A 25,115-nucleotide genomic window follows, 5' to 3' on the forward strand; every position below is an offset into this window, starting at 1 on the left:
AAACAGAGGTTCGATCCCAGGCGGAGATGAGATTTTTCAAAGTTCACAAATATTTCAATTGGATAAATATAAATTCAATGTTAAATTGATAATAAATAAATAATGAAATAAATAAAAAAAATAAAAAGAAAAGAGATAAGGCAGAATAAAATTTTTAATTTAAAAAAAACCTGTTTGTTTGATCAACCAAACATTTTTGTTGACCTAACAAAAAAAATTTGGTTGAACTAACCAAACATTTTTGTTATGTCAACAAAAAATACTCAACCAAATTTTTTGGTTGACGCAAACAAATACTTTGGTTGCTTAAATACCAAAAAAAATTTTTTGTTGGCCCAACCAAATTTTGGTTGCTCTGACTAAACATTTTTCTCAGTGATGAATTTTTATTTTAAAAAATTGAATCGATTTTTTTTAATTGACAGAATTTTCATTTCACTGAATCTTAATTTTTGCAACAATGTTTATTTGAACGATTTTTGTTTTATAGAATTATGAAAATTTTAATTTTGTCAATTTTTAATTTAGCCGAAAGTGGAAATGGCCTATGAAATAAACAGTAAAAAAAAATGTTGTTCGAATTTAAAAATAAACCAATCCCAATGTTTTTGATAATATTTAATTGGTCAATTTTACAATTGACGCCGAAAATTTTCCGCAGTTGCTTTTTTCGGCCATTTGTAATTTTTGCAAAATAAAAAATTGACGTTTTAAGAATTTTATACAAAAAAATTTGGAAATTCTGAAATTATTAAAAAGTCGAATCACTTATTATGATAAATAAATGTGCCTAAAGTATATTGAACGTTCAAATAAACGAAATCATTTCTTTTAAAATTGAAACATTTAATATAAATTATTAATTTTCCTTTGATACAGAAACTAATATTTAAAAATTTAGTAAATTTTAAACACATAGAACTTGAGACATTTGAATAAAAATTGAAATAAATAAAATTAAACAAGCGAGGGGGTTCTTTATGTTTATTTCATAAAAATTTTGCTTCCTCATTGTGTGAAGCAAAAAATTTGCTTCCTCCTGGAGGAAGCTATGAATTTCTCCGATTCAATTGATTGATTTAAAAAATTTCGAGTTGAAAACTGTTTTAAATAAATTAAATTTTTTGAAAAATTAAGAAAATTATAATTCATTTTGGGTGTAACATAATATATATACTTTATATATACAAATCGATTCGTTTCAATGCAAGGAATACAATTATTTTATGTATTAACTTGAATTTTAAAAAAACACTAAATTTTTTAGTTAAAATATAAATTTCCGATTTTTCAATTTTTATTAATTCTTTAAATTTCAATCGAATCTATACTTTATATACACCAATTGATTCGTCTTGACGTAAGAAAGACGATTATATTATATATTACCTTACATTTTTCTATTTAAAAAATTTTTCAATTAAAAAAAAATTTTTTGGAAAATAGACGATAAAATTTTTTTTTTTTGGGTATTTTTAAAAATTCTCTCGTCATTTTTGAGAGATAAATGTGATAAATAAGCCTACCAAATTTTACCCAAATGCATTAAAACCTGTTTAAGATATCGTGTTCACAAAAATGATCCACACACACACACATACATATATACATCCGGACAATTGATCAGGATCTCATATAACATGTTTCTATATAGAGGAAAATTTGTTTTCATCATTTCTAAAAATTTTATAAACGAAAGGAATATAAAGGTTCCTCGATCCACGAGGAAGCAAAAATTAATAAAATTAAAATTAATAAAAATTCTGTTGAATTAAAATTCTTTTTAAAAAACCGTTGGGTAAAGTAAAATTTTGTTAAATATAAATTTGTGGACCAAAAAATTCTGTTTAAATGCTAATTCGAAAAAATTAAAATTCTGCTTTAAAAAATTCTATCTAATGAAATTCTTTTATATAAAAATTGTAACTAATAAATTTTGTGGGTCATTCTTATGCCCCAAGAGTTTTTACTGTGTTTAAGTACTTATAACTTTTTATGATTCTACTAATTAGATAGTGAAAATTGATAGAATCTATTACACTGAAAAAAAATTTATTTCATAATAAATAAATAATAAATAATAATAATAATAATAATAATCGAGTATTTCAATGAAAGCATTAATGTTTTTTTTTGTTTCAGGTAAGGATCTTCTTTACATTCTTCCATTTGAGATGAAGGTAAGATATTATCTAATTTATTATATATAATTTTACCTACGATATATAAGAGAGAAAATTCAGATTACCTCAAAAGTTTTAAACTCAGTAGCTGTACTAAAATCGATGAACATAATTTTTCCTAATCGCTTAAAAGAATATTATAATATAGAAATACTTCATTAACTACTGTTAGAAAAAAGAAATGACAGTATCGATATATTGTTATGGCAATCAAAAACGAATGGTATTTTTCTTTCTAACCAGTAATTCAACAAGCTTATAAATTTTCCCTAAAAGATAAAAAAAAAAAAAAAAATCCTGTATAGCTGAAAAGATCAAAGACTCATCTGGGGGCATTCTCATATAAAATCTATTCAAAACCAAATTTTACGACCACACAACAGTTATCGTTATTTGATAGCCTCTTTACCACCCATAAGGAACTATAAAGAACTCCTCTCTCTTAGGTATACAAATAATCGAATAAACTTCCATTTCTCTAAAAATTAAAAATAATAGCCAAATGAACAAATATTTTATCAAACTTCTTAATTGTCCTCAGCAGTGTTCTTCTATTGGGACAAGTGTCAGAAACACACTTTTCTATATTTGCATTTTGTTTGTCGATTAACGAGCTTTTTTCTTTTCTTTTTTTTTCTTGAGATAAAAATCAACCGCGTTGGAATATGCGGGCAATAATATACACGGAAAGATCAAGTGTTTCTTCTTAAATAGGCGCGGGCGGGAGGTCGAAGTATTCGACGACAACGATAATGTTGGGTCCTAACGACACGTCAAGAATTGTATAAGGCCCCCGAGCATTTTATACTCTCACTATTGGAGTTGGTCCAAGTATCCCGTGGTGTACACGTTCTTGCTGCCAACTGCTCATATGCGATGAGTATCTCGTGGTCGAGGATAAATTGACATTATTTATACGCCTGTCACGCGTCTCATTGTCTCGTGCGTTACTCTGCACGACGAACTCATACGTGCGAAAATAAAATAATAATAAACGTCCGTCAAACCTTCGTCTCCGCACGCAATATTCCCCCGGCCACACTTTACAAACTGATGTGCGCGACTTGTATGCATATACTCTGATCATTGGCAAAAACGCATGGTAATGCAAAATTACAATTAATTTCTGATTGAAACGATGAAATGTCTCCCAAAAAAAAATGTACGCAATTTTTTTTTAATTTTCTTATTTAGGGGGTTTTGTAAATTTTGGAATAAAAGAAATTATTTAAAATCACATAACAGCCCTAAAAAAAAATGCCATAGCTCTTTTTCATTGTTTTCTGATGACTTAAAAATGTTTAACATTTTTAAAATCTGTTGTTTGGTTATCTTACCAAGTCCATAATGATAGATTTGAAAGAATTCAAAACAGATTTTTAGGCTTTACAGCTAGGTGACTGGGTGTTGCATACAACCGCAAATAGTCATGATTACACTGAGCTTAGAAGATTCTTTAAATTTTCAACTCTTTCAATGATTTATTGTTCTTATAGTGGCATGATAAATTGTCCTAATTTACAAGCGCACTTATACTGAGAAAAATATGCTATTGAATCAACAGCATTTCTACCAAAGTTATAAAAATTATTAATTCAAAAGTATATGCTATAGAATCTATAAAATATTTTACAAATTTTATAGCATATGCTTTTAAATAAATAATTTTTATACCTTTGGTAGAAATGCTGTTGATTCAACAGCATATTTTTCTCAGTGTATTAACTTCTATGTGCCTACTAGAATCACAGAAAAAACGCTGAATAAGTTTTGTTGCAAAATAAAATTTGTTGCAGTTAATTTTTATACCGATTTTGGGGTAAAATTTCTACTTTTTTTCGTGTAAATGCTTAGGAATGCTAAATGCTACTTCTTTATTTAAGTACAGTTATAAGTTTTCAAGAATGGTTATTCAAAATAAGATTCCAGTTCCCTAAGAAATAGCTGTGCTCTAACAAAATTAAATATGATATCCAGAAACAGCACAAGTCCATAAATCAAAATTGTTCAGGATTCAATAAAAATTGTGTTTTTCATTTAAATTCAAAAATTTTTTATCAATTCTGCTTTTTGCATTAAATTTTACCGTCTGGCTATGGGGAAAAAAAATTCATCTGTTTTCATATAGTGATTGAGAATCATTTTAACTGAAACTTGAAAATACACTTGAATGATTCATTCCCATAAACCACTTCTCTAACTAACCCTTTGATCAAATAAATCCACCCCTAAACGTACAGAGCATTGTAATGTAATTCGAAATTTAGAATTTGTACAGCTCTCTCTCACAAATGTAGACTTTATTAAGACATGGGAATGCACTATACATGAAGTAGAAGATTTCACCCTTTTCATTCACTCAAACTGTCATATACAATACATATATATATATATATATATATACATATAAAATAAAGTAAATTAAGTATCCCTGTTAGAATAAATTTCGTTAGTTACTAATCAGTTTCAAGAGAATTCAGAGTGGATTAAAAGAAATCCGTCGTTTAAAATTTTTTCAATCTGACATTAAATTTTAAAACAGTGACGCATTTTCGAGAAATTAGCACATCAATTGGCGGCTGTTTCTAAAAAACAATAAGTTGTATTTTCAAAATTTTTATGTCATCCACTTATAGTTAAGTCTCTAATCTCGATGCCACATTCATTTGTTTCCGAATTTAACAATAAAATTTTAATCTAGATTTCTGAATTACCGACTGATTAAATATAGTAAATAGGTATGTATATCATAAGTTGATGGCGTTGCATTACTTGTCTAAATATATTAAACAAACCTTCATTATTATTTAAATTTCTATAGTAGGAAAAAGTTTATCAAATATGTTTTCAACCTGAAATAATCCTATAACTATTATTGTCAGTTTTTCTGATTTTTCTCTCTTTACAAATTCAAAATGAAATACGTCAAAATCATTTTTCGAACAATGTGAGGTTTGCTATTAATTTAATTTACTACTCAATAATTGAAAAAACCATTTCTTCATAGATACAGTAAAAGCATTAGACTTACTGTTTTCATGTAGTCACTATTAATGTAAAGACTTTCGTTCAAGTCTAAAATATAATTTTTGTAACTATTATTTTGTAGTAAATATTACTATTTTTAGCAGTTGAAAAAATTTTTATGTAATGTTTGAAAAGTATTCATTAAAAGAAGATAATAACTATTGAAAGTAGTAAATTCGACTACATTGGAAAGTAAAATTAACTGCATAGTGACAAGAATGTCCTCAAATATCATGTAAGTCAACCTAGCGTGCGTGCGTGGTTAGTTGGTTAAGTTGTCGACTTGCGAATGTTAGGGTCGTGCGTTCAATCCCCAGCGTTTCGGGATTTTTCTCTGTTAGGTATATATAGAAATTAAATATTATAAGGCATGTATAAACGAAAGTAGTAGGGGAGAGGATGAAAAAATAGATCTCAATACTAGTGTTAATAATAATAATTTCACTACTTTGAATAGTTTTTTTTACTAAATTTTACAGTTGATTTAACCGTTTTTACATAGTTTTCTCAACTACTTTTTGTTAATAGGCGCCTCCTGGAGCTATGAAAATTAGTTACTGCAACCTAATGAAACAGTTAATGTGCTGTTAATTTTTTGTGTTTCATGTTGCATGATTGTTATGCCTACACTGCAAAAAGAAGTATCTTATTATAAGATACATTGGAAGCAAGTTACCAAAAGTATCTTCCTATCCATTTTATATCTTAAGAAACTAATGCATTTTAAGTTGTGTTAGATAACTTAGAAGCAAGTTATAAAAAAACATCTTAAAACGGCGACCAAAATATCTTAAAATAAGATACTTTTTTTTTGTAGTGTAATTCATAAATTTGTAACCTAACCTTTTTTTTTAACTTTAATTCATAAATACAATAAATAGACTTTTTTCAAAGTTTTTTCAAGTATACATTGTTTTCGTTTACTACAAAAAAAGTCATTTTAATACGTATATATTTTTATGAATAATTACATCTTACTTGCAATAATAATTGTCACTTTATCTTGAATCGCAGTATTTTTAGGTTAGGTTTATCTTATAAATTGACAAATACAAGTATACCAACCATATAACACAAAACCAAATAATGGCGCTAAATTTGAAAATTGTAGAAATAAATTAACGGAAATTGAAAGGAAATTCTTTTCATACATTCTGTTTTTGGCGCATATTTTTCCAAAATTAAAAAGAAAAAAAGAATTAATTTCTTCTATAGCAATCGAACTATTTCTTATGCGCAACATGTTTTTTTTAACATTATTAATTATATGCCAAACTGTTAATAATAAACTTGTTAACGCTTTCATAATAAATATATACATAAAATATATATAAAAGCAGGAGAATATTATACCTGCCGCAAAATTTTTGCTCTTTTTTTCACTCTGTTCTTCATTGTCTGAAACCGTTGACCTTGATCCGTGAAATAGAAGCACATCCAAATAAGAGTATATAAAAAAAAAAAAAAAAAAAAAATTGGGGGGAAGTGGTCTAACCAAAAGAGGTTGCCATGGGCTAAGTGAAATGGCGCGTGCCCAGTGGATTTTACGCTATGTTGGCCACGGTCCCTGATTCTGTCTCTTTCTTCTACTTACTGTACTATATAGTAATATATACTATATCCTTTTCCTGCATCCGTATAGTTGTTATTCAGTTCTCTTTTATTTCCTCCATAACACACACATATATATATATATACTTGTTTCGATCTTGCCAGCACTCTACCACTTTTTCGTTTTTCCAATTTCTCTCCATCTATTGTTTCCTTCTTTTTCCCTCTCATCGGCTACCATTCTCTTTATCTTGTTTTATGCTTGTTGGTTATTCATTCACGATCGTTCAACCTGATATAAACCCCCCTTGTTATCGTAGCATATAACTGGTAAAACCTTGACTCGAAGAATATCTTTAGAGAGCTAGAAAAGTCTTTTCTCACCACAGGAATTATTGAAGCTGACTAAATATTTACATATTGTATATTATACATTTATATATATACGTATATATTTATATATGTGTGTTTTAATTTCTTTTCTACACCCGGGAGACATTGTATTTCAAATATATTAGAATTTTTTTACACCAAAGATTAATCGATCTGACTTTATAGAAATCGTCTGCTCTCTACAGTGGCGTTTGATTAGTCAAAAATGCGCGCGCTAATTCAAAAAACGTATATTTTAACCAATCACAGCATTTCAGTATTATAGAATAGTTAACTATTGGCGCAGTACTGGTTCAGTATTTGCTGCCGAGGCTGGGCAGTCTGTACTAAACCAGTACTGATATTTTCATTGTATCCGTACTGGTGCAGTACCACCCTCCCAGTACTGGCAAACCAGTACTGAGCCGATATTGAGCCAGTACTGGCTCAAATATTAATTAGTTAGTTGACTAATTTATAATTAATATTTAATTTGTGTTAAGTTACTAAAAATTTCACACACTTTTTCCTAAAAAAAAAAGTATTACCTGGAGCAGAGATTTCACTATTGCAGTGAAACTTATCTCTGTTACAGTTAAAGCTTTCTTTTCGTATACAATAAATTACAAAACTACCAGTACTCAGCCAGTACTGAACCAGTAGTGGTTACCAGTACTGGTGCCAACTCTGGCAGCCAATACAAAAAAAAAAAATGTTATCATCCCAAAGTTACTCCAACTCTGGTGCCAGTACTGCGCCAACACTTGTCAGTACTGCGCCATTAGTAAATTTTTGATTGGGATTTATTGGAAAATATTACAATAAAGTTAGACGTTAAAAATGATTAAAATAAAGATTCAAAGAAAAATAATGAATATTGAAATTCATCAAAGTTTTAAATTGAAGATTTTTAATATAACTTCATTTTATTGTCTTCGTATCTAATGAGAGAAGTTGAATTCACTGTTTTTAATGAACGAAATGATAAATTCAATGAAAATTTACAAGTTCTATTTTTTGTATAGATTCAATTTCTATTGAAATCTATAACGAATGTATATTTAATCTTCTTTTGAAAAGCAGTCAAACTCATCCTTCGGGAACCAAAAAAAAAAAAAAAAAAAACTATTCTACAGGCAAGTAAATGTGATGAGCAATTTTTCATTGTATAACATATCATTATAATGATTACACAATTTTCCTGCCTGAGGGGTCGACTTGTCAAAAAAAAATAATAATCTAACATAACGAAAAACTTTCTTTATGATTTTCATCAATTTTTTATTATTACTCTATATCAGAAAGAAATAATATTTGTCTCGTAGATAAATAAATATTTGTTTTACATATATTTTTATTAGAATTAACTAAAATTTATTTAGAAATTTATTTATTTAAAATTTATTAACTTTATTTTTATTTAATTCTAATAAATTATATATTCAGTTGAAATAAAAAAACAAAATTATTTACGTAAAATGTGTACAATATATAAAAAGAAATGCTTAATATAATAATTCCAATGAAGTTTGGATATATATATATATAATTTAAAAATTGATAAAATCTATATAAATAAAAATACCGGGATGTTTTGATAAAAATAGGTTATGTTTGCTCGGTTTTATTTGTACAGTAGTTTTATAAATAAATAAAAAATTCTTTATATAAATATAATCTTCAGGTTAGATCGTTAAGGAAATTAACAGAGTGGAAAGCCCAAGATGCGCGGGAAATAGTCTAAAAATAAATATCACGCAGATCGATACCATATACATTTTTAATAATTTACACGAAACCCTTGTCAGCGTCAACATATATCTGTCAATTACTTAAAAAAAAAGAAACGAAAAAGAATGAATAAATAATACAAACGACAATTACATTAACTAAATTAATTTTGATTGATTTTATTTTATTATTAACCTTTCTTTATACATGAGCGAATACTTTTGTCCTTCTAAATAAATTGATGTACAGTCAAGAAATTTTCCAAAATTTCTAGAAAGAAAAAAAATTTTTTAATTTGATTTTAATAATTTTAAATTTCCAATCCTGATTCTTATATTTTTTTAAAAATCCATTTTTATCTCACTTCTATATTTACTTATGGCATATATTGAAAAAAAAACCCAAAAACACGCTTTTTTGGATCTTTACCCCTACTTTCCTCAAAATCATGACGTGCTAGACAATTTTGTGATCCGGTATTGTGTTCAACGACCAAAAATGCATTGGAAATAAATCCAATATCAAAAATTTTTTAAAAAAGTCGAATTTTGTAGGCCTCTGTTATTGTTGATATTGACTGCTCAATTTTTAATATATTAATTTAATTTTATTTTTTATTATTTCATTACCGTATATTATTTATTATTATTTTTATATTTCAACATTTTTTTGTACACAAAAAAGTTCAAATTAAATTAATTTTTATCGCGAAAAAATCTTAAACAATGCTAGGATTCGAACCCTCAACTATTGTAATGAAAGTCGAGAACGCTAACCACCAGACTACAAAATAATCTTAATGACAAACTTTTGAGGTAATCGTTCTTAAAAAAATTTAAATAACCAGTATTTTTAGGCACCAAATGTTTATTTTGTATAATTCTTAAAACTACGAATTTTTAGTTGTTCCTATTTTGCAAATGGCCGAAAAAACAATCGACAAAAAGATTTCGGCGCGATTTTTAAAATCCACCAATCACGATTTTCTTAATAACTTTTGATTGGTAAATTTTAAACATCGCGCCAAAATCTTTCTGTCGATTGTTTGTTCGGCCATTTGCAATTTTGGACAAATGATAATTCTATCAATTATAGAAATTCTGTTGAATGATTTTTCGGTTAAGTAAAAATTCTGTAGTATGAAAATTCGGTTATATGGAAATTATATCAAATAATAATTCGAATAAATGAAAATTCTAAGCATAGAAATTCTTTAAAATGCCTATTATGTTAAATAAAAATTCTGACAAATAAAAATTGAAACAATTGAAAATTCTGATAAATGATTTTTCGCGGTTATATAAAAATTCTGTAATATAGAAAAACGTTTTAAAGAAAATTCTGCAAAATTCTAATTTGACTATTTCTGACTTTTTTTCAAAAATACGACTTTTTTCGACTTATTTTAATAAAATGCGACTATTTCGACTTTTTTTTACATTTTTAAAAAAAAATTTTAAATAAAATATATTTTTTTTAGTATAAAATGCAGATCTTCTTCATATCTTCTTTATTTCAATTATTTAACAAGTTTTTAACTAAATTGATTCTTCACTAAATTAATTATTTTTAATAATTTTAATGAAATTCATCACAAATTCAATTATTTCAAATTATTTTTCAATTAAAATTTTTATGAAATTTAACAATTGTTTATAATTTTAAAAAAATATCAAATAAAATTACCAAAAATTTTTAATTCAAAATCAAATAAAATTTAATTATTTTCAAAAATTTCAAATCAAAATCAAGTAAAATTCAATTATTACCCAAAATTTCAATTCAAAATCAATGAAAATTTAATTATTTTCAAACTTTTCAATTCAAAATCTTTTAAAATTCAATTATTTTCCAAATTTTCAATTTAAAATCAAATAAAATTCAATTATTACCAAAAATTTCAATTCAAAATCAAGTAAAATTCAATTATTACCCAAAATTTCAATTCAAAATCAATGAAAATTTAATTATTTTCAAACTTTTCAATTCCAAATCAAATACAATTCAATTATTACCAAAAATTTCAATTCAAAATCAATTAAAATTGAATAATTATCCAAAATTTCAATTCAAAATTAATTATTATCAAAATTTTCAATCAAAAATCAACTAAAATTGAATTATTATCCAAAATTTTAATTATAATTCAATTATTTTCAAAAATTTGAATTTAAAAGCATCTAAAATTTAATTAGTTCTAAAATTTCCCATCGAAAATTTTTAGAAATTTAATAATTTCAATTATATAACTCTAAGAAAATTAAATTATTTTAAACTATTTTTATAATATTCTTTGAAAATTTAACTATCTGAAACCATTTTTCATTGAAAAATGGTTTTCAAATTATTGTATTTTTGTCCGCAATTTCTAATAAATTTTTTAGTGAAATCATTTTTTTAATTAAAAATCACTTGAAGTTCAATTAATTTTAAAAATCTCAATTGTAAATCTTTGAAAATTCATTTACAAAAATCGACTTTTTCGATTTTTTTTTGGAATATAAATCGACTAAAACGACTTTTTTTTGTGCCTTTAAGTCGATCCGAGGCCTGTAATTATGACAAATGAAATTCCATAAAATGAAAATTCTAACTCATGATTTTTAGAATATATTCATGCACTGAAAAAAAAATTCTGGTTAGGCTATATTTAACATTACTTTCTAGTTATGTTAACCAGAATTCTAGTTGAATTAACTAGAAATAACCAGAACCTGGTTAAAATAACCAGAATTCTGGTTAACCTAACCAGAATCAAAATTTTAAATATACCCTAACCAGAATTCTGGTTATTCTAACTAGAATTCTGGTTATTCTAACTAGAATTCTGGTTATTATAACTAGAATTTTTTTTCAGTGTGCGTCTCTATAAAAGGGGGTATTAAAAAAGAAACTGAATTTTTTTTTTTTTTTTTTGGTGAAGTAGATTATTGAAAGTGGCTGAGAAATATATGGTTTTGCAAAAATGTTAATCAGGATCAGTTTCATAAGTTCGATGTCAAGCTGATTTAATTTCACAAGCTCCGCATAATGTAACCGGAAACTGTAAGGAGATACAGAGATTAAGAGAGAGAGAATATAATAGATAGCGTTTCGTCGAGAGATAAGAAACTCATTCCTCGAGGCTCAAACTTGATCGACTTTCTCGACCCACGCGAATGACACTATAGACCCTGAGGGCATTTACGTCAATTGTCTGACTGCGTGAATACATATAAGGAAAAGAAATTTCTGCCACGCACTCTCGTTATATTACATACATATATATATATATATATATATATATATATATATAGGTATGTATATATTCTAAAAGAGGAAAAGCTCGTCGTCACTTTTTAGTATATTATAAGCGTGCGGTAAAATGGCCCCGATGGCAAAATGCGTTGTCGCATATATGCCATTGAGCACAATATAAACTCCCGTTTATATATCCGTCTGTTCCGGGCACTCTTTCTCTGTTTCTTTTTTGTACCTCTATATCTTTATTTTCTTCTTTCTCTATAATTTTTCCTCTTTTATTTTCTTTCTCTTCTTCTCAATCTTTTTTTTTTTGTCCTCCTCAATCTCTTTCTGTCTCTCTCAATTTATTCGAGTCCCTTCTCTCTCTCTCTTGATCTCTTTTTGTCCTTCTCGATCTCATTCACAGTATCTTGGAGAGTTTTTTCTGCACACACATCGATGCAGAATTGCAGAGGGTTCAGTCCGAGGTGTGAACGAAGAACCACAAGTGCCCGGAAGGGTACTCCCCCGGTAACACAATCCCCTCGAACGAGTTTTACAGTGTTATAATACGTTTTTCCTCACACCGTTGCCCCACTCCCTATCGACTATATATATATATATATATATATATATACAGTAATGACCGGATTAATTCTTAATCAACTCTTGTGCACACACGCACGCATATACATTCATTTGATGCTTTACGTGCGGAAATCATTGTAGAGGTTTCCTTTTATAAATTTATATTTACGATTCGTGTTTCGACTCTAATGTTTTCAAGTAATTTTTCTTTCTTTTTTTTCCTCTCACTTTTTTTCCAACCACTTTTTATCACGAGAGATAAGGAACTCCAACTCTCTTTCTCTCTCTTTCTTCGAGAGACCCTTATGTGCTTCGTCATCTTGGAACTTCCTTGCGGTCATAGACGTGATACTCTTGCTGAAGTAGATTCGTCTGAGACTTTATAGAAAAGGAAATAGATTTAACACCTGATTTTTGTGTTTAGGAAAAAGATTTGTTAAATTTAATAATTTTAACAAGAATAATATGTTAATAATAAAAATAATTATAATTTGTTCATTTTAATTTTTTTTAAATATAATTTTTGTGCCAATTTGTGCTGTAAACATTTTTTTTTTTTAAATAATAATTAGTACTCGAATTGAAGAAAAGAACATTTTTAAGGATGAATCGCAGACAAAGATTTAGTTAACATAACCTAAAAATAATGTTTTTAGGCTACGTTATCTAAATCGTTTCATATGAGTAAAAACTTTAAATTTTTCATTTAAATGTGATTCGAATTTTTAAGTATCAGAATTTATAATTCATCAAATTGTTCATTTTTCCGAATTTTTATTATGAAAAAATTTTTTATTTTTGATAGAATTCGAATAAATGAAGATTCCATGAATTGGAAATTCTGTACACTGAAAAAAAAAATTAATTTGATTCAAATACTTCAAATTATTTGAAAAATATTTAATTGGTTCAAATACTTTTTATTTGGATCGAAAAAATATGTATTTGATTCAAATATCTTGAATTATTTTAATCGCATTTATTTGAACCAAATAAATCGTATTTGGTTCAATTAAATAATTAATTGAATTGAAACTATTCATTCATTTATTTAACTCAAATATTTCGTTTATTTGATACAAATAAAAAGTATTTTGACACAATAAATTTATATAATTGATTCAAAAGAAACTGAATTATTTAATACAAATAATTCATTATTTAATCCTATAATACACTATTTCATCAAGACAAATAAAAAAATATTTCAATCGATTAAATATTTATTTGAAACGATAATAATGATTTACTTGAAACAATTAATTTATTTATTTCACTCAAATATTTTGTTTTATTGAAACAAATAAAAAGTATTTGATACAATAACTTTATTTAATGGATTCAAGTAAACTAAATTATTTAATAATAATACACTATTTTATCAAGACAAATAAAAAAAGTATTTTAATCAATTAAATGTTTATTTGAAACGAAAATAATGAGTTAGGTACTTGCAACTATTAATTTATTTATTTCACTCAAATATTTCATTTTTTTGATACAAATAAAAAGTATTTGATACAATAAATTTATTAATTCTAATTAATTAAATTATTTAATATAAATAATGCGTTATTTAATATTAATACAATATTTTATTAAAGGAAAATAAAATATTTTGATGAATTAAATATTTAAGTGTAATGAGAATAATGAGTTATTTGATACTATTCATATTTATTTATATATATTATTTAATATTCTAAGTTCAAAAGTCAAATATTTTTTCATCAACAAAAAATTAATGTTTACAATGATTCAAAACAACGAAAAACGCGTTTTTAATAAAAATATATTTACACTTTTTTTGAAAATTCACCTGGGATGATTCATGATAATAATAATGAAGCTTATAATTAATTATATTTTATTAATTGCATTTAATTGGAAAATATAATTTAATATCTTAATTTTAACTAAATGATGTTAAGAACTTTTCTGAGTTAAGTCTTTTGCAAGTTTAAATGACATCAAAAAGTTAACATTCGTTTTCACGTAGCGTGCGTAGCGTATTTGGTAAAGCGTTAGACTCATAATCTGTAGGTCGTAGGTTCAATTCCCCCCCATGCGTTAGATTTATTTATTTCTCAGGTTTGCGTTTAATCATTAATTCTATGTGTATGAATTAGTTGAAAAATGAAAATATCCGATCATTATTATTTATATTTGAGTAAGAATTTAATTTAGAAATGGAAGAATTAGTAAATAAATATGTTATTTATTCAATTCAAATTTTGATTTATTTGAATCAAAAAATTCTTAAATTTTATGCAAATAAATTATGTATTTGGATCAAATAAAATAATAATTGCCGCAATTAAAGAGGTTTTAGTTTCAATTAAAACAATTACTTATGACAAATAATCGAATATTTGATTCAAGAAAATTTTTAGTTGTTTCAAGAAAAATATTTTATTAATCCAAATAAATATTTATTTGAATCAAAAAACATGCAGTATTGAATGAAATAATTTTCATAATTGATTTAAATAATTATTTATTATCTTTAAATATTCCATTTATTTGATTTGAATATTTTGTATTTGATTCAAATAACTATTTATTTGATATGATAAAATAAAATACTTAGGTTTAGTAAATGTGTATTTGGTTTATTATCTCTTAATCTCGTAAAAAATGAGACAATTATTTCAAAATTATTTATTAAATTTCACATCAAAGTTTGAAATATTTTTTATTGCCTGTGAATTACAAATAAATAATTAATTATCATAAGAACTTCTTTAAAAAAAGTTGCAATTTTTTTTCGAAACACGCAAATAAGTAAATTAAATTAATATAATTTAATTTTTCCAGCTAAGAGTAACTCCTTCTTTTAGCTGTGCATAATTTTCGTAATAAAGCTGGTTTAGTGGAATTAACTGAATTTTTTTTCTCCCATCTAATTATCATTTCTCGTAAATGAGAATTATTAATTAATTAAAACATTTTTTTTATTTATTAACATAGTAAAGAAATTTTAAAACAAATCTCAGTTTATTTTTAATGAAACAGAGAATTATTTTTATTTTATTTTTCTCCAAACAAGATAATATTTTTTCTTCTTTCAGATAATAACTTTTTTTTACATGTTCGATAATAATTATTTTATTAAAATATTATTGAATATAAATTCTTTTTATATGTTAAAAAAAATATATTTTTACACTAAAAGTATAAAAATACAAAGAATTGAAAATTGAAATTAAACGAAAGATATGATTATGTATTCCATTTATAGAGAATTTATTTTTAATTACTTCTTTTTCACTGTAATATACATACGAGGAAAGTTGTTTCATTCAGGAAATATTTATAATTAGAGAATTTTAACGAATTAGCGAATGATAATTTTAATGAAGAATAAAATATTTTTAAATTGAAGATAATAAAAAGAAATGTAAAATAATAAAAAAGACAATGGGTGTAAAAATAATATATATATATGTACTTTACATCATAAATAACAATATAATACAATTCATAAGAGATGATAAGTCTCAATACAGCAAGGTTCATTTAGGACCAAACAAATTTTTTGTATACAATAGCATTTTTTGAAATTTGCGTGAAAAAAATTTTTTTTTATAAAGTATTAAAATTATTAAATTATTATATTAATTGTTAATTAAAAAAAAAATATTTATGAGTATTTTAAGCCAATTCGTAATATAGAAATTATATATATATTTTTTTTAATTTTTATTTAAGAGATGCAAAAAATGAAGGAAAAATTGTAAGACTATATATAAAAGTTAAAATTAAAAAAAAAAAAAAAAAATGAAATACAATAGAACATTTTTTTCCGGCTGCTTGATTGCCATCAAATTATTTTACCCATATTTCACTATTGGTGATAATAGACATCATCAGCAACTGGTACAATTCCTTTATCACACTCCATTGAACATGAATGTAATTCCTAAGATTAGTTTCTCTCACTGATCCCAAATGCTTAATCGAGATACTTTATTATTTTTTTTTTTCTTCGAAATTAACAAAATTATCACCATTTATAAGAACATTATCATTATATTATGCAATTCTTCCACTTCATTATACTCTCACAATGAACAATGAAATAATTACGATAAATTTATGGATATATAATTATATCAGAAACTGTTTATGCGAAAATTTGTTTAATTACCTTAACAAGATTAAATAATTAAAAATTAACTGCATTAAAAATTATTATTATTATTATTATTATTATTATTATTAATACTAATAATATTATTATTAATAATAATAATATTATTATTACAATATTATTAATATTATTGTCATTATTGTTATTATTATTATTATAATTTTTATTATTTATGAAAAGGAATTCAAAAATAACTGATAAAAAAAGTGAGTAATTGTAAGAAATAATTTTTTTTAATATTCATATTGATATTGGGACATGAGAATGAAGTTTGAAAAAAGTCGATTTAAAAATTTCGAGTTCATTGCTCTGGCCAACATATGTAGGTAAATTTGTAAATTTGTTGTTCTATAATAATTATTTGACATTTTATATTTATTGTTTAAAGTAGGTGAACAATAATTATTACATATAATTTTTATTGAATTCTTACAAACAATAGCTGATTTGACCCTTTAAAAGATTTTCTACAATTCTGTACGTTGAATTTTATTAAAAATATTTTGTTCAAGAGTTAAGAAAAATAAAATTTTAGTTCTATTAACAATTTTTTAGTTTGACGTTGTGTTAATGGGTTGAACCTCTTTAATGTTTAAAAAAAATTATATATCATTCATATTAAAAATGTTAAATAAATTAAATATTAATATTATTAATTTACATGAAATAAATAATATTTTAATATTTATATTAATATTATTAATATACGTATATTAAATATATAAGTTTTAAATTAAATTTTTTAAGACAGAGATCCCCCTTGAAATTTTACTCCGTTTCGGCTCTGGCAGCTCGCACTTTTGGCCAAGGAAAGGGAAAACGAAAAGTGGGGAGCGGGACAGTTTCTGAATGTCGGTCAAAGACAGTTTCTGAATGTGGACAATTTGCGGGAGTGACAGTTTGTGAGAGTCTACTGTATATATATATTATAACTTTATATCATTTTAACATGAAATTTGGTTCCCTGTCTCACACGCAAGAATCAAGATTCAATATTCGATTTACGTTTACAAAATACAAACACACTCACACTTTATATTATATATATAATGTTGGGGCACACCTTCGCACCAAAATGCCCGCAAGTCATCCTGTCTCTGAGGATCTCAAATAATTGTACAATAGTATCCCATAAAGCTGCCGACATCCATAATCGGAATCTCTCAAGATACATATTTGGTTAAACAACAATAGATCATATTTCAATTCTAACGAGTTGACTTTTTTTTACAAAATAAAAAAAAAGAAAAGGCGAATCCTTTTTTTTTTTTGCCGGCCTTATTTCACGCAATCGAATCTCCTCTTATATAATATATAGAAAAAATACAACATGACTTTTTAACGTTGTTATTTTTAATGAAACATAAATATTTCGTCTATTTATATACCGTTAAGTAAATATTTCAAAAAGTTGGTGGTGAGAAAGATTAATTTTTTTTGTATTTTTTTTTTTTTTTTTTTTTTTTAACGATGAGAGTTATTTAATAAAACAAAATGTGGGTATATCAATTTTATATAAAGAAATGATGATTTAAATAAAAATGTTATTTCTGAATGAATTACTTTATTTATTATGAGGAATGTAAATTTTTATTTAAATTAACAAAACTTTTTTAATTATATATATAAATTATATAATTGTTATAATAAAAAAAATCGGACAAGTGCGAGTTACACTCGCATTAAAACCGAGGGTTCCGTACCCTTAAACCTAAAATTTAAGGGGGTTAAAGTGTCACATATATAACGAAAATTATCAGTTTTTCCTTGAAAACGCTATGATAATCAACTCCAATCGTTCTCGCTATATTTTTTTTTGTAATCTACACGTAAAAATACGTAAAAATGTATAAATTTGAATCCCTTAAGATAAAATTTTCTTCTTCTTCTTTTTTTTTTTTTTAATTAGGCAGGCTGAAACGTCGTTTATCTAAAATTTAGGGGGGGGGAATTTAAAGTGTTAATATAATTTTTAACGTAATTTAGATGTCTCATTTTTTTTCCTTTTGCATTTGAAAGAGCTTTCATTTTTCTTTTAAAATCCGTTGGAAAAATTAAAAAAATGTTCAAAAATAACAAAATGGCGGCCATTTAAAAAAAATTAATTACTCAAAGACCTCACTTTTTTTTAATTAAAATGACCGCCATTTTGTTATTTTTGAATATTTTTTTAATTTTTCCAACGGATTTTAAAAGTAAAATGAAAGCTCTTTCAAATGCGCAAAAAGAAAAAAAATGAGACATCTAAATTACTCTAAATGTTATAACACTTAAATTTTTTTTTTTTCATAAATTTTAGATAAACGACGTTTCAGCCTGCCTAATTTGAAATGAATTTGGTCAATAAAACCATTTGCTGTTCCGACGAATATTTTTTTCCATGATAAGTGTAAAGGTAAATTAATACTTACATAAAAAAATTACATTATTAACGATTAAAAGTTTTATTATATAAAGAGTAAAAGAAGAATGAAAAGAAAAAAATCAATCGAAAATTTTTCATTTCAACAGTAGTAAGTGGAAAAGGAGAAAAGTTGTGTATTTGCTGGTCTGGCAAAAATCGCGAACAAAACTATAGCTTTGGGATTAACGTTTATCACGGCGAATGTTGTCGAGACTTGAAAAAAAAGAGAGAGAGAGAGAGAGAGAAGAATATCGGAGATATCGTCCAGAATCGGTATATAATAGCAGTGTCAAATCGCTTGATATTCCACCCGCGCACTATCCACTGTGAATCCCGCTGCAGACGTGGTTTCGGACACAAATCAACCTCTCCTTTTCTCACTTTCTTTTCCACGCACCTTATTCCCTCCAAAAAAAAAAAAAGAAATAAAAAATTCCTCCTCTCTTGAAATAAGATATTCTCGACGGAGAATTTTCGGCGCGTGAAGAATGGTAGATTCACTATTTGATTCTCTCTTAAAAACTTCTGGTCCCAGGGTTTTCCCATTCCATAATATATAGTATGTATATATATATGTATTGTAAGCCCACCAGACAGAATTTTTACATCACATGTCTGTTCAAAATTAAAAATTGAGTTTCCAACATTTTTCTTTATATATAACACACACAAGTGCAGATTCTTTTCTTCGAACTATTTGAAAAGTTTTTTTTTTCTCGGACCACACTCTCTAAAATCCAGGGACTGTCTCGGACACGAAATGTTGTTGAATTTTAAGAAAGTGTCCGTGTAGTGTCGCGACTCGACACGTTTGAAAACAATTAAAAGTATCGTGGCGAGACCCGACACTTTTAAAACTTTTCAAATGTATCGTGGCACGACCCGACACAGTTAAGAAATTCATAATTGTATCGTGGCGAACCACGATACATTTAGAAATTTGTAATCGTATCGTGGCAGGACTGGACACGTTTACGAATTTCCAAAAGTATCGTGGCGCGACTAGACACATTAACAATTTGAGAATCGTATCGTATCATGACTTGCCACGACACGATAATTCTGCATAAATATGTCGTGTCGCATGAAAAAAAATTGTTCAATTAATTTAAACTTATCTATTATGTATTATCTATTATAATATAGTATATATGGAATTATAATAATACTAATAATAATATGCATACAAAATAATATACAATAATATATAATTTTTATAATATATTATATTATATTATATTATATTATATTATATTATATTATATTATATTATATTATATTATATTATATTATATTATATTATATTATATTATATTATATTATATTATATTATATTATATTATATTATATTATATTATATTATATTATATTATATTATATTATATTATATTATATTATATTATATTATATTATATTATATTATATTATATTATATTATATTATATTATATTATATTATATTATATTATATTATATTATTTCCACGAATTTCTCTTTTCATCCTATACTGTTTATTTTCATGTATTTCTTTTTGTATTATCAACAACTTATTGTCTAGTATGTAAACAAACCACACTTAAAATTAAAAATAATTTTGTTCAATAAAATTAATAGATTAATTTAATTTATTAACATTTTAATATTATTATGATTTAAAGAATTGAAAAAAATGTAAGACTTGATTACGAATTCAATATCAGTTTTTTAAAATTCAAAATGGCGGATCCAATATACCGAATCAAAATAACTAAAAATGGGCAAATTCGTCTAAACCATGTTACCCAGGGGTTTTCGGGGTCGCTGATTACGAATCTGACATCAGTTTTTCAAAGTTCAAAATGGCGGATCCAATATGGCGGAAGACAAAATAAAAAATTAATCGGATTGTATTAAAAACCTATTACTCGGGGGTTTTCAGGGTCATTGATTACGAATTGTGACAAAAGTATTTCAAAATTCAAAATGGCGGATCCAATATGGCGGACGACAAAATAAAAAATTAATCGGAAGTGGATGGAAACCGGTTACTGAGGGGTTTTCAGGGTCGCTGATTACAAATGTAACATCAGTTTTTTAGGGTTTCGTGGCCCATGGCCGAAAGCCTTATAGTTTCACTTTGGCGTCCGTCTGTCCGTAGTATATTTTGGGGCACCACAGCTCCCAAAATCAAATTTTAGGGCTCAGATCCCAAATTAAAATTTTGGGGCACCACAGATCCCAAATTAAAATTTTGGGGCCCCACAGATCCCAAATTAAACTTTTGGGGCACCACAGATCCCAAATTCAAATTTTGGGGCCCCACAGATCCCAAATTAAACTTTTGGGGCACCACAGATCCCAAATTCGAACTTTGGGGCACCACAGATCCCAAATTCAAATTTTGGGCAAACATAGGTTCCAAATTCGAATTTTGGGGCACCACAGATCCCAAATTCTAATTTTGGGGCACCATAGCTCCCAAATTCAAATGTTGGGGACCACAGATCCCAAATCTCCATTTACTGAATGGACATTTTCCCGAATGGACATTACATAAATGGACATTACATGTCCCATTAGTTAACATGCCCCTATAATTGACATGTCCCAGTAGTTGACCTGTCTCAGTAATTGACATGTCCCAATAGTTGACATGTCCCAATAGTTGACATGTCCATATAGTTGACATGTCCCTATAGTTGACATGTCCCAGTAGTTGACATTAAAATTTAAAGCGCCACGAAACCCTAGATGTAGGCGCAATTGCGCCTAGTTCTTTTCCTATTTTTAATATTCAAAATGGCGGATCTAATATGCTGAACAATTTTTTAAAAAGGATCGGATCTTTTGAAACTTGTTACTCGAGCGTTTTTTGGGACATTTTGAATTTTGAAATACTTTTGTCACAATTCGTAATCAATGACCCTGAAAACCCCCGAGTAATAGGTTTTTAATACAATCCGATTAATTTTTTATTTTGTCTTCCGCCATATTGGATCCGCCATTTTGAACTTTGAAAAACTGATGTCAGATTCGTAATCAGCGACCCCGAAAACCCCTGGGTAACATGGTTTAGACGAATTTGCCCATTTTTAGTTATTTTGATTCGGTATATTGGATCCGCCATTTTGAATTTTAAAAAACTGATATTGAATTCGTAATCAAGTCTTACATTTTTTTCAATTCTTTAAATCATAATAATATTAAAATGTTAATAAATTAAATTAATCTATTAATTTTATTGAACAAAATTATTTTTAATTTTAAGTGTGGTTTGTTTACATACTAGACAATAAGTTGTTGATAATACAAAAAGAAATACATGAAAATAAACAGTATAGGATGAAAAGAGAAATTCGTGGAAATAATATAATATAATATAATATAATATAATATAATATAATATAATATAATATAATATAATATAATATAATATAATATAATATAATATAATATAATATAATATAATATAATATAATATAATATAATATAATATAATATAATATAATATAATATAATATAATATAATATAATATAATATAATATAATATAATATAATATAATATAATATAATATAATATAATATAATATAATATAATATAATATAATATAATATAATATAATATAATATAATATAATATAATATAATATAATATAATATAATATAATATAATATAATATAATATAATATAATATAATATAATATAATATAATATAATATAATATAATATAATATAATATAATATAATATAATATAATATAATATAATATAATATAATATAATATAATAATTTACATTTGATATATATTCAATCTATATCTATTTTATTTTAATTTTATTTCTTGAAATGTTATTGAAGGATTAATAAACTGTCAAGATGTTGATCAACAAGTTTCATTGTATGCGACACGAAATTCATAATTATTTTTGTATTGTGTCGTGTAGTTCAGCCCCACGATACGATTCTCAAATTTTTATTGTGTCTAGTCGCGCCACGATACTTTTGGAAATTCGTAAACGTGTCCAGTCCTGCCACGATACGATTACAAATTTCTAAATGTATCGTGGTTCGCCACGATACAATTATGAATTTCTTAACTGTGTCGGGTCGTGCCACGATACGTTTGAAAAGTTTTAAAAGTGTCGGGTCTCGCCACGATACTTTTAATTGTTTTCAAACGTGTCGAGTCGCGACACTACACGGACACGACACAAATATTTCGAGACAGTCCCTGCTAAAATCAATGAAACTAAATCGTTAGAAAAAAATTTATTTTTGAAAACTGCTAATTTGTAGTAATTAAAAAGATGCATTTTTTTACCTTAGATTTTTTTTTTTGTACACTGAGAAAAATATTTAGTCATAGCAACCAAAATTTGGTTGGGCCAACAAAAAAATTTTGTTGGTATTTAAAGGTAGGTCCTAGTAAGGCAGTATATTGAAACTAAAATTTCGTAAACTTTTTTACAGTATTTAACTGAAAACAAGGAAATAAAATGCTTTGTCCTTTAGGATAATTGATAATTTTAATATAACATATATCAACACTATTTTACTGATTTTGACAGCTATTTGGCAAGTAATAACCAAAATTTTGGTTATAACAACAAACGATCATTTGGTTTTTTAAACTAAACTATTTTATTGTGTTAAACAAATTATTTTGTTGTTGTAACCAAATTTTGGTTGGAATTTACGAATGTTCAATCAAATAATTTTGTTGGCCTAACCAAATGTTAGGTTGAGATAATTCTACCATATTAAATACAAATTTTCTATTCTCCCTAGTGTTAATAATAAAAATTTACTATCTCAATTTTATTTCACAATTTTACTTTTCATATTAAAAAATTCCCTTCTCTATTGTAAAAATTTCTTAATTTTTATGAATTCCATTTTAATTTATTCCCAAATTTAATAATTTTATGTTTTATTTTTAGAAATATCCAATTTCTTTTTGATATTATCATTCCGTGAATATATATATATACAGAATCAAAAATAAATTCTATAAAAAAAATTGTATTTTAAAAATTCACAAGCTATACATATATGAAAATTATGAACACGATACAGTGTATATTAATATTGTGAAGATTTCTTCACAATTTATATTCATAAAAAATAAAAAATAAATAAAAAAGTAAAGAATAAGAATCGCTCTTCTATAAGCACATATCCAACGCTTCCGCTGTCACATAAATTTCTTCTACTTTTAAAAATGGGATGAAAGAGTTAAAAATGTTTTTGGCATGAATATAAGTGAAATAGTGGTTATGTCAGCATGAGCACCGCTGCAATATCGTTCATCATAAGTCACTCAGCGTGTGGCGTACAGTGAACACGGGTCCGTGTTGGGACTTATGGACCCACTGATGCTGTCTTTCCCTCTCTTTTTTTTTTTTTGTTTATTTTGACCTCCCACCCCTATTTTCTCTAACTCTCTCTTTCTCGATTTTTTCAACCTTCTTTAATTTTTTTTTTTTTTTTTTTTCATTGTATGCCCCTTCTCTCTTTTCTTTATACTGGAGCCTTTTTTTCTACTCCCAAAGTTCTTATGGGACACTCCTAACCCGTTCCGATCGTCGTCGTGTCGTACCCCGCTGAGCAATCTAAATGAATCCTCGCCTGCGCAAGGTTCAGCACGAATCCTTTCCTCTTATCCTTTTCTTCCATCAGTTTCGAATTCAAAGAATATATATATATATATATATATATATATAGAAAGAGAAACACAACCGTACAAGTCACTCGTAATTGATTACCTAATTTCTATTCTGAACCTGCAGCAAAAAAAAAAATAATCTTAAAAAGGTCTTTAATTACTAGATAAACAGCTCCAGTAAATAATTAAACAAAAATAAAAAAACGAAAAAAATTATTTTTATATATTATATAAACGTA

At 25.9% G+C, this 25,115-nt stretch overlaps 1 protein-coding gene across 4 annotated transcripts in view; it reads left to right on the forward strand.

Annotated features, from left to right (window-relative positions):
* LOC127280781 (frizzled-2-like) overlaps nt 1-25,115 on the forward strand; it is a 216,087-nt gene that overhangs the window by 105,115 nt on the left and 85,857 nt on the right. Inside the window, exon 5 of one of the 4 annotated variants that reach the window (XM_051304044.1) lies at nt 2,143-2,180. The exons of the other annotated variants lie outside the window; for them this stretch is intronic. The gene's annotated coding sequence lies outside the window, so the exon portion shown is untranslated. The remainder of the gene's footprint in view (nt 1-2,142; nt 2,181-25,115) is intronic. 4 annotated transcript variants of the gene reach the window in all.

The sequence above is a fragment of the Leptopilina boulardi genome, unplaced genomic scaffold, assembly GCF_019393585.1.
Source record: "Leptopilina boulardi isolate dan_hultmark-lab unplaced genomic scaffold, ZJU_Lbou_2.1 LbouV2_25, whole genome shotgun sequence".
NCBI classification, from domain to species: domain Eukaryota; kingdom Metazoa; phylum Arthropoda; class Insecta; order Hymenoptera; family Figitidae; genus Leptopilina; species Leptopilina boulardi.